Below are 7,855 nucleotides of genomic sequence, written 5' to 3'. Positions count from 1 at the left end.
TAAACTCCAAACCCTAGCTTTAGTTTTGAGTATTTAGGAATGGTTATGATTGATATAGTATATGAAAAGCATGATGCTTGTTTGTTTAAAGTTTGGTTGAGTATGTAGAGATTTTGATGGTTGAATCTTGGTTATTAGTTGATGAACCTTAGTATGGTTAGTAGCTTTTGTTGTGATTGAATGAGTTGGATAAAACATGAAGTAATGGGCTGATGTAGTGAGGTTTGGAGGGATTTTGGTTGTAATGATGATTGTAGTTTGATTTGTGGATTGATTGGAGTAGTTAAAATTTGGTAATTGCGTAAATATAGCTGTCGTAATGCCCGATTTACCTTAGACTATTTTTGTTCTTAACTGCAGGACCCGTGAACTCACTGTTAGATTCTGACCATTGCCATGTTTAGGTAGTTCATGTTACGAGCTTCGTTTTGATACGTGGTTCGCTTGAATCCGATGTACGGTTTAGGAGAAACGACCGTTTTAAGTAACGGCGTTTCGCGAACGAACCATTACCCCTCGCCTTACTTTGAAACCTTGGTTAAGGCCCTTAAATGACTAATTGGAGTATGAAACATTTATGTAAAGTGGATTAGGCAGTTGGTAGGGTATTCGCGAAAGAATCGCCTTAAGTGCATGATTGTTATAAGCAAATCTTGCGATATATTGGAGCATGCTGATATGGTATAAATGCATGCCTATTTCGTAATCTTGATATCTAATTGTTGATTTAATACTTATAAGTTGCATAATACCTATGCTAGAGATAAGCAGTAGTTGCGTATACCCTTAGTATAGGGGACCCAAAGGTGAACATTTTCTAAACCGGGAGTCGATGTTCCCGAGTATAATATATATATATATTTATATATATATCGATATAGTTTTCAAAACTATTAATCGAATAAGGTTTATTCGATAATTTTATTTTATTTAATGAATATTATTTTGAATATTCATTCGAGGACTTATGACTTCGCTTACTTTATTTAATGAATATTATTTTGAATATTCATTCGAGGACTTATGACTCCGCTTACTTTATTTAATGAATATAATTTTGAATATTCATTCGAGGACTTATGACTCCGCTTATTTTATTAAATAATATTCTTTATTTTATTAAAGAATAATGTTTCGATAATCAAACTTATTTCGATTATTCAAATAAAGATCGTACTTTCGTATAAATATATCTTTGGTTATTTATTATTCATTTCAAGTATGAGTTGTAAAACTTCTACTTCAATTATTTTTATAAGGATTATCCTTTATGGGAATGTTATTTAAGTAATAATATTCAGATATTTTCTCCAACATATCGGGACTGATTTATTTTATTAGATCAGCGTTACTCTAAACATTCTTTAAAATGTTTTCGAGTCTTCAAAATGATAATTAAAAGTTAGAGCGGATTCCAAAATTCATTTTTAGATTTTTAGATTTTTAGATTCGGTTTCCGGCTCCGTGGTGTATTTTATATTCGTAACGAGGTTGCTGTTTTGAGAAAACATTTTGATTACTTGCCCAACGTTCGGGAAGTAAGTCCATCTATTTGAGTCGGCATAAGCAACATGGGCTCAGTGGGCGTCCATGAAAGTGTAAGTGGCTCAGTGGGAGTCCATGAATGCGTAAGTGGCTGAGTGGCAGTCCAACACAGGTCCTAATGCGGCCAGGGTGATGACCAGTGGGGAATTCGTCCATCTACTAGTAGAAAAGGTTACTTATTGGTATCTTCGCCAGATCCGCAAGATATCAGGTTTATGCCAAGGTTTTCTCCTTTCCAAATTCATTGGATATTGCAACTCTGTTTATAATTTTCTTAACATAGGTTTTCGAGGAGTGTATGAAATGTATATATATAGGTGTATATATATATCGGGACTTAATGAAGTATCTCGTAACTTCATTATTTATAATGATATTTCAAAGATTGAATGTATCCAAGTCTTTTCTTGTAGTCTCATCTATGTGATAAACTTTTGAAACTTATTATACCTTGAACGGTGGTAGTTCAAGTAGTATTCGGAAAAGATATAAGTATATTGGAGTATCTTGTAACTTCATCTTTTCAACTTATATCTGGTTAATGATTATCTTATGCATGACAAAGATTTTCACAAAAACGTTGAGACAATGTTAGATATATGAGATCAACTTGAAACGATATTTTTATACAGTTATAAACTGGAACTCTGTGTATATTATGCATGGAAGAGGACTTCCAAGATTTTGAAAAGTATATATACATATATACTGAATATTTTGCGACTTAGTCACGATAAGATATCAAACTTGGTTCATTTTTACTTGACCAAGACTTTAATGAGTACTATGAGGATGCTCACATATTATAAATCATTATACATATTATTTTGGTGGGCTTGTTGCTCACCCTTGCTTTCTTCTTTCATCACAAAACAACAGATAGACAAGCTGAACGTGACCAAGCTCCCGATTCGTGAGCGGATAGGAAACGTTCCACAGTTTCCTGTAGGCGTTGATGCCGTTATAGCTGAGGTAGGAACTACCAATAGGCTAGGCTTTCAACTTTTGATGTACCAGACTTATGTGTACTTATGAATTGTAATAATGGCAAAGTATATGCAAATTTATTCAGAAACCCGTTTGAGGTGTAATGACTTATAATTGTGGAATAAAATGACTTGTGTTATTTTTGGATATTTATCTCTGAGACTATAACTTGTGGTATGTGTGTATATTGTGGGGTCACAGTACGCAGTAGTTGGTTGATTATTAAGATTAAGTATTATTAAGGGAAATGGAACTCGTGACAACCCGGATCCCCGACCCCGGATTTGGGGGTGTTACAAAAATGGTATCAGAGCTAAGCGTTATTAACCTCAGAGATGATGTGACGTTAAAATAATAAGTTCACTAAGATAATAAGAACTCTTGCGAAGTTCATAGTCGGACTACCTAACGTAGTACTGACAGTTAAAACCCTTATATGAACCCTTATAAATATCGTGATAGAAGCGTAGTTCGTTATCTTATATGGTAGCGGGACTCCGAACCGTGAGGTTGAGGAGCAACAGTGCAATGATGTTTTATTACTTATTGGAGATCAGATTGTGGATCCGATAGAGCGTCCTAACAAGGGACCGAATGATGTTCATATTGAGGATGTAGCGATTGAGGATATTGTCCTAGAAGGGATTGTAAAGGTAGTAGCCCCTTTAACGCAGCTTACTCGTAAGACTGAGAAGTTCGAATGGACAGAGAAATACGAGAACAGCTTTTAAGAACTGAAGCAAAGATTGGTAACGACCCCTATATTGGCGTTGCCAGATGGAAAAGGAGATGTTGTGATGTGTAGTGATGCTTCGCATAAGGAATTAGGGTGCTTTTTATATAGCACAATAAGGTAATCGCGTACGCATCAAGATAATTAAGGGAATATAAAATTCGATATCCCCACCCATGAGCTTGGGCTCGTGGCAATAGTTTTGCCCTAAAGATTGGAGGCACTACTTGTATGGAGAGAAGTGCGAGATTTACACAAGCCATAAGTACTCTAGTGCATTTTCATGCAGAAAGAGCTCAACATGCGCCAGAGGAGGTGGTTAGAGCTAATCAAGGATTATGATTATGAGATTCCTTATCATCCAGGGAAAACCAAAATGGTGGCTAATGCCCTTAGTATAAAAGAGAGACTCAAGATGAAAATGTCTTTGGGAGAGTTGATAAGAGATTTTGAGAAAATGGAAATAGAAGTGAAGGTAACCGGAGCCGGTACCGAAAAGCTGTTTGAGATTGCAATACAGCCTGAATTATTGGAAAGATCATATTGTGCCAAGAAAAAGTGATGAATGAAGGCAGAGAGCAAACAAATAGAGAAGAGATTAATACTGAGAAAGATGATAAGGGAATAATGAGGTATTGCTACAGAATTTGGGTTCCAAACGTTCAAGAGCTTAAGGACGAGATATTAGGTGAAAGTCATAGTTCGAGGAATAAGATTTAGGGCAAACCCTGGATGTGATAGTCAGGAAGGTAGCCATCAAGAAAGAAAGAACCCATAACATAATGAAATGGAAAACAATGATTTTAACGTATAAGATAACCCTGATTATGGGGAGGAGGAGGAAACATTTCATACTTAGAAAATAGAAGTCGAGCAAGATAGGGAGAACCAGGACGGTACTCCTATGGGGCAATTCATGGACCTGCCTAAACAAAACTTATACTTTTACCCCGACCACCACCCTGAGGAAACAATGTGGTGTGAAATTCTTTTAGGACCTTTAAGTCGCTAAGCTCTCAGAGTTCCAAGGAACAAGCTGACCCAGTCGAGGCGAGAGCCCGGTTAAAAGAAATAGATGAATCATTTGAGATTCTAAATGATTGACGAAGCGTAAAAGACTATTTTTGTCACCTACCTTCCTAAGAGAGAGGCCACCCTTTGGTGAAAGACCAAGAAAGGCACGGAGTCAGAGGTTAGAATAAATTGATTAAAGTTCAGTCAATTGTTTTCGGGAAAGTAATTCCCAAGGTTATGGAGATAGTGTAAAAGCTTTAGAGCCAGAACAAAGACGGACGAGTATGATGAATTATGAAGCTAAGTTGTAAAAGTTGTCAAGATTCGTTCTGATGACAAGAATCCCAGAACGACGTGATATTTGAAGTCAATGATTAGTGGGTATATGAAATGATAGTAATAGAAAAGAAAATAAAAAGAGACTGAAGTGGAAAGTAAAATAAAGACAATAGAGTTTGAGGAATGATAATGGAGTTGGGTATGAGGAAACCCTAAAGACTCGTAGCAATAGAAATAAAAAAGTATGTAATCGTCAGGATGAGGGTGATTCACCATGAGTTAAAGTTGGTGGTTGAAGGCATAAGAGATACATATAGTTTATCCCCTGTAAGTTGGGAGGATTCGAGGAAACCTTGAGATAGTTTGAAGGATAAAGAATGAAACGCGGATAGACTGAGGAGAAAAGAAAGTAAGAAATTAGGAAAATTGGATGAAGGAAGTGACCTTCAAGAATGTGAAGTGTAAGACCGGGGGCTTGATACCCAGAAAAGGAGACGCCAGGTATAAAAGATATCTCATCCTTGAGATGACTGTTGAGATAAACAACAAAAGTAAATGAGGATTTAGTAAACAGAAGTTCACTTTGAACACGACCAATATCTTCCACAACATCCCTGTTGTCATTACCAAATTAGGAACGAAAGGCGGTTAACCATTGTTATCTTTGAAGGCCATATGGGTTGACCTCAATTTGAATAAGGATACTATTGTGAAATTGGTATAGATTATTGAGGTGGGAATGATTGAATAAGATAATCTATCAAGGATCTATGACTTGATTTATCTATGGAAGGATGCAAGTACCTTTTTAAAGGTGGAATTAAGGATAGAACCACAATAACTTGAGATGAATCCTAGGGGAATGCATAAAAGTTGGCATTTCGCCCTTAATAGGGATATCATGAGTTTTGACAGTATGAATTGGAAAGGATTAAGGTAACAACAGCCTTTAAGGATCAGTGGATAAATTTTTCAAAAGTATATTGATAATGGTTCTAGTATTAGTAAATGGTATTTTGATATGCCCTATATCTAGGGAATACAGGAGGAAGGATTTCAGGATAACCTTGGAGGTTTTACAAGGAAAAAGTTAATATTCAAAGTTCTCAAGAATATAAATTTTGATAAAGTAAATATGACGTAATTATAATAATGCCAAGTGGGGCACATGTTAAACCACGAGAAAGTATGGATCGAACCAGTAAAGGTCGAAATTGTTCAAGGCAATTAGGACCTAAGATAAAAGATGTCCTAAGTATGATCGAGAGTCAGTCGTGACAATGAGTAACCTCTAAAGACTGAGGCAATAACTTATGGAAAAATGGTGATATTTTTTCTGCTCATCAGATTTTAAGGAAAACATCTTCACACAAGCAGTGATCGGAAATGAGGTAGAAAATTTAGTTGGAGATCGTTCAAATGACATTGATTGTAAGGAAATTTTACTATCAGGAAAGGTCAAAGAGGTGGCCGACACTTTAAGTGTAAGAGGGAAATTATAGGCGCTTGTGCCAGAGGAATACAGTGATGATGGTTGAAGCCGTAAAGGTTGTATTATGGTTTGGAAGATTGACATTCCTTCTGATGACTGTGCAATACCCAACCGTAATAGTAGTTTTGTAAAGGTTTAATTCGTGTAATCACCATGAGCGAACTATCTATCTTAGAAGGTACTATATAGAGATAAGCCAGGACCATGTTTCAAAAAGGACTAAATGAACCTTTGAGATTCATGTCTCCTAATAAAGACATATGATTAAGAATGGTATTAACCGGTTATCGTTGCTTTGATTGAAGCTCTTCTGCAATTTTATCTGCTTCATGTCATGAATGTACGTCAAGATCTGGAGTGTTCTTCATGAATCATGAATGGTAATTATGTTCTCCTTAAAAGATTTTGATACAGCAGATATGGACTCCGTATGATTAAATATTAAGATTCCGAGGAACAGTAGGTCAATGGTGGACCATAATAATGCAGGAATGATTCTGCGAGTAATGAGCCGATTAATTACAACCGTGAGAGTTGTATTGGAATGGATGTTGAGATTGAGTACCACTAATCGGGTTGTGGTGATGTATAAGTTATAATTGATAGACTAATAATTTCTACTGTAGATGGATATTTATTCCTTCTTATAAATAGAGAACTGTATTACTATACGAGGAAGGTTGCAGTGCAAGCACATAATTCTAGTAACGGTGATGTCTAGAAAGAAATCCCAGATTCGATTTTTGATGTCGAGGGAGTTTCAAAGGTGATTGCGTATAAGCTCGAGCAAGAGCATGGGTCCATAGAATGATGGACAGAATAGCAAAATATTCAGGCACGTGAATTGCGATGTTATAATACTTGATGTTGATATATATACACATATGTTTTGTTCTCCTATGACAAACCTCTATAGTTCAGAGGTAGATTCCAAGCCAGATATTTGTGGCAGTATTTTTTTCATATACAATTCTCTTCAATTCGTTCTTTTCTCTCCTTTTCATTTCATGTAAGCTGAGAAGAACAACCCTTCCAGAAGGGGAGGTATTGCCGAATGACTATCTATCTATGTGATAGAAGCCTAGTAGGATACCACATGTTGTTTAATTGCTTGTCAAGTACTAAAGGCTGGCCACCTTCTGTACTAACTATGCGATATAACAAGTGTTCATGATCATAGTGATCTCTCAATAAATTCTTTTACTTTTATATGAAGGACCAAGCTTTTGAAGATAGAGGCAGCTAGAGATGAAGTGGTACCAAGTACGGTGGTATTCCGATTCTAACGCGTTCGTGATACTAAGGTTGACGTGGTTATTAAAAGGTTATAGAACGCTAACGAGCAAAAGTATAACCAATATAATATTAGGAACAGAAGATAGTAGCGATTACGAACTGAAAAAGAATGGGTATTGAGAAGCAAAATCTATAATGCTAGAAGCTATGATGAGATTCTGTGCAATGGACTTGAAAGAAGTTGGAATGATCACTTAACGCGGATTGAGTTTTCTTACGATAATAGATCATATGTCAGTAGCGAGATATCGCCTTATGAGATCCTTGAGGGAAGACAATGTCGATCTCCCTTATGTTAGGATGAAGTTGTAGAGCGCAAGATGCTCGGACCCACAGTAGTCCAAAGGACCAAGGAGATAATAGATCTAATCAGAGGACGGCTGGTAGTAGCCCAAGATGGACATAAGAGGTATGCTGATTTGACTCGAAAGGATAAAGAGTATGAAGGAGGGAACCTTGTATTGTTAAAAGTACTCCCTTGAAAAGAATTGATGAGGGTTGGAGAGAAA

Source organism: Apium graveolens, chromosome 3 (genome assembly GCF_009905375.1).
Source record: "Apium graveolens cultivar Ventura chromosome 3, ASM990537v1, whole genome shotgun sequence".
Classification (NCBI taxonomy): Eukaryota; Viridiplantae; Streptophyta; class Magnoliopsida; order Apiales; family Apiaceae; genus Apium; species Apium graveolens.
Note: the sequence above shows the minus strand (reverse complement) of the source record.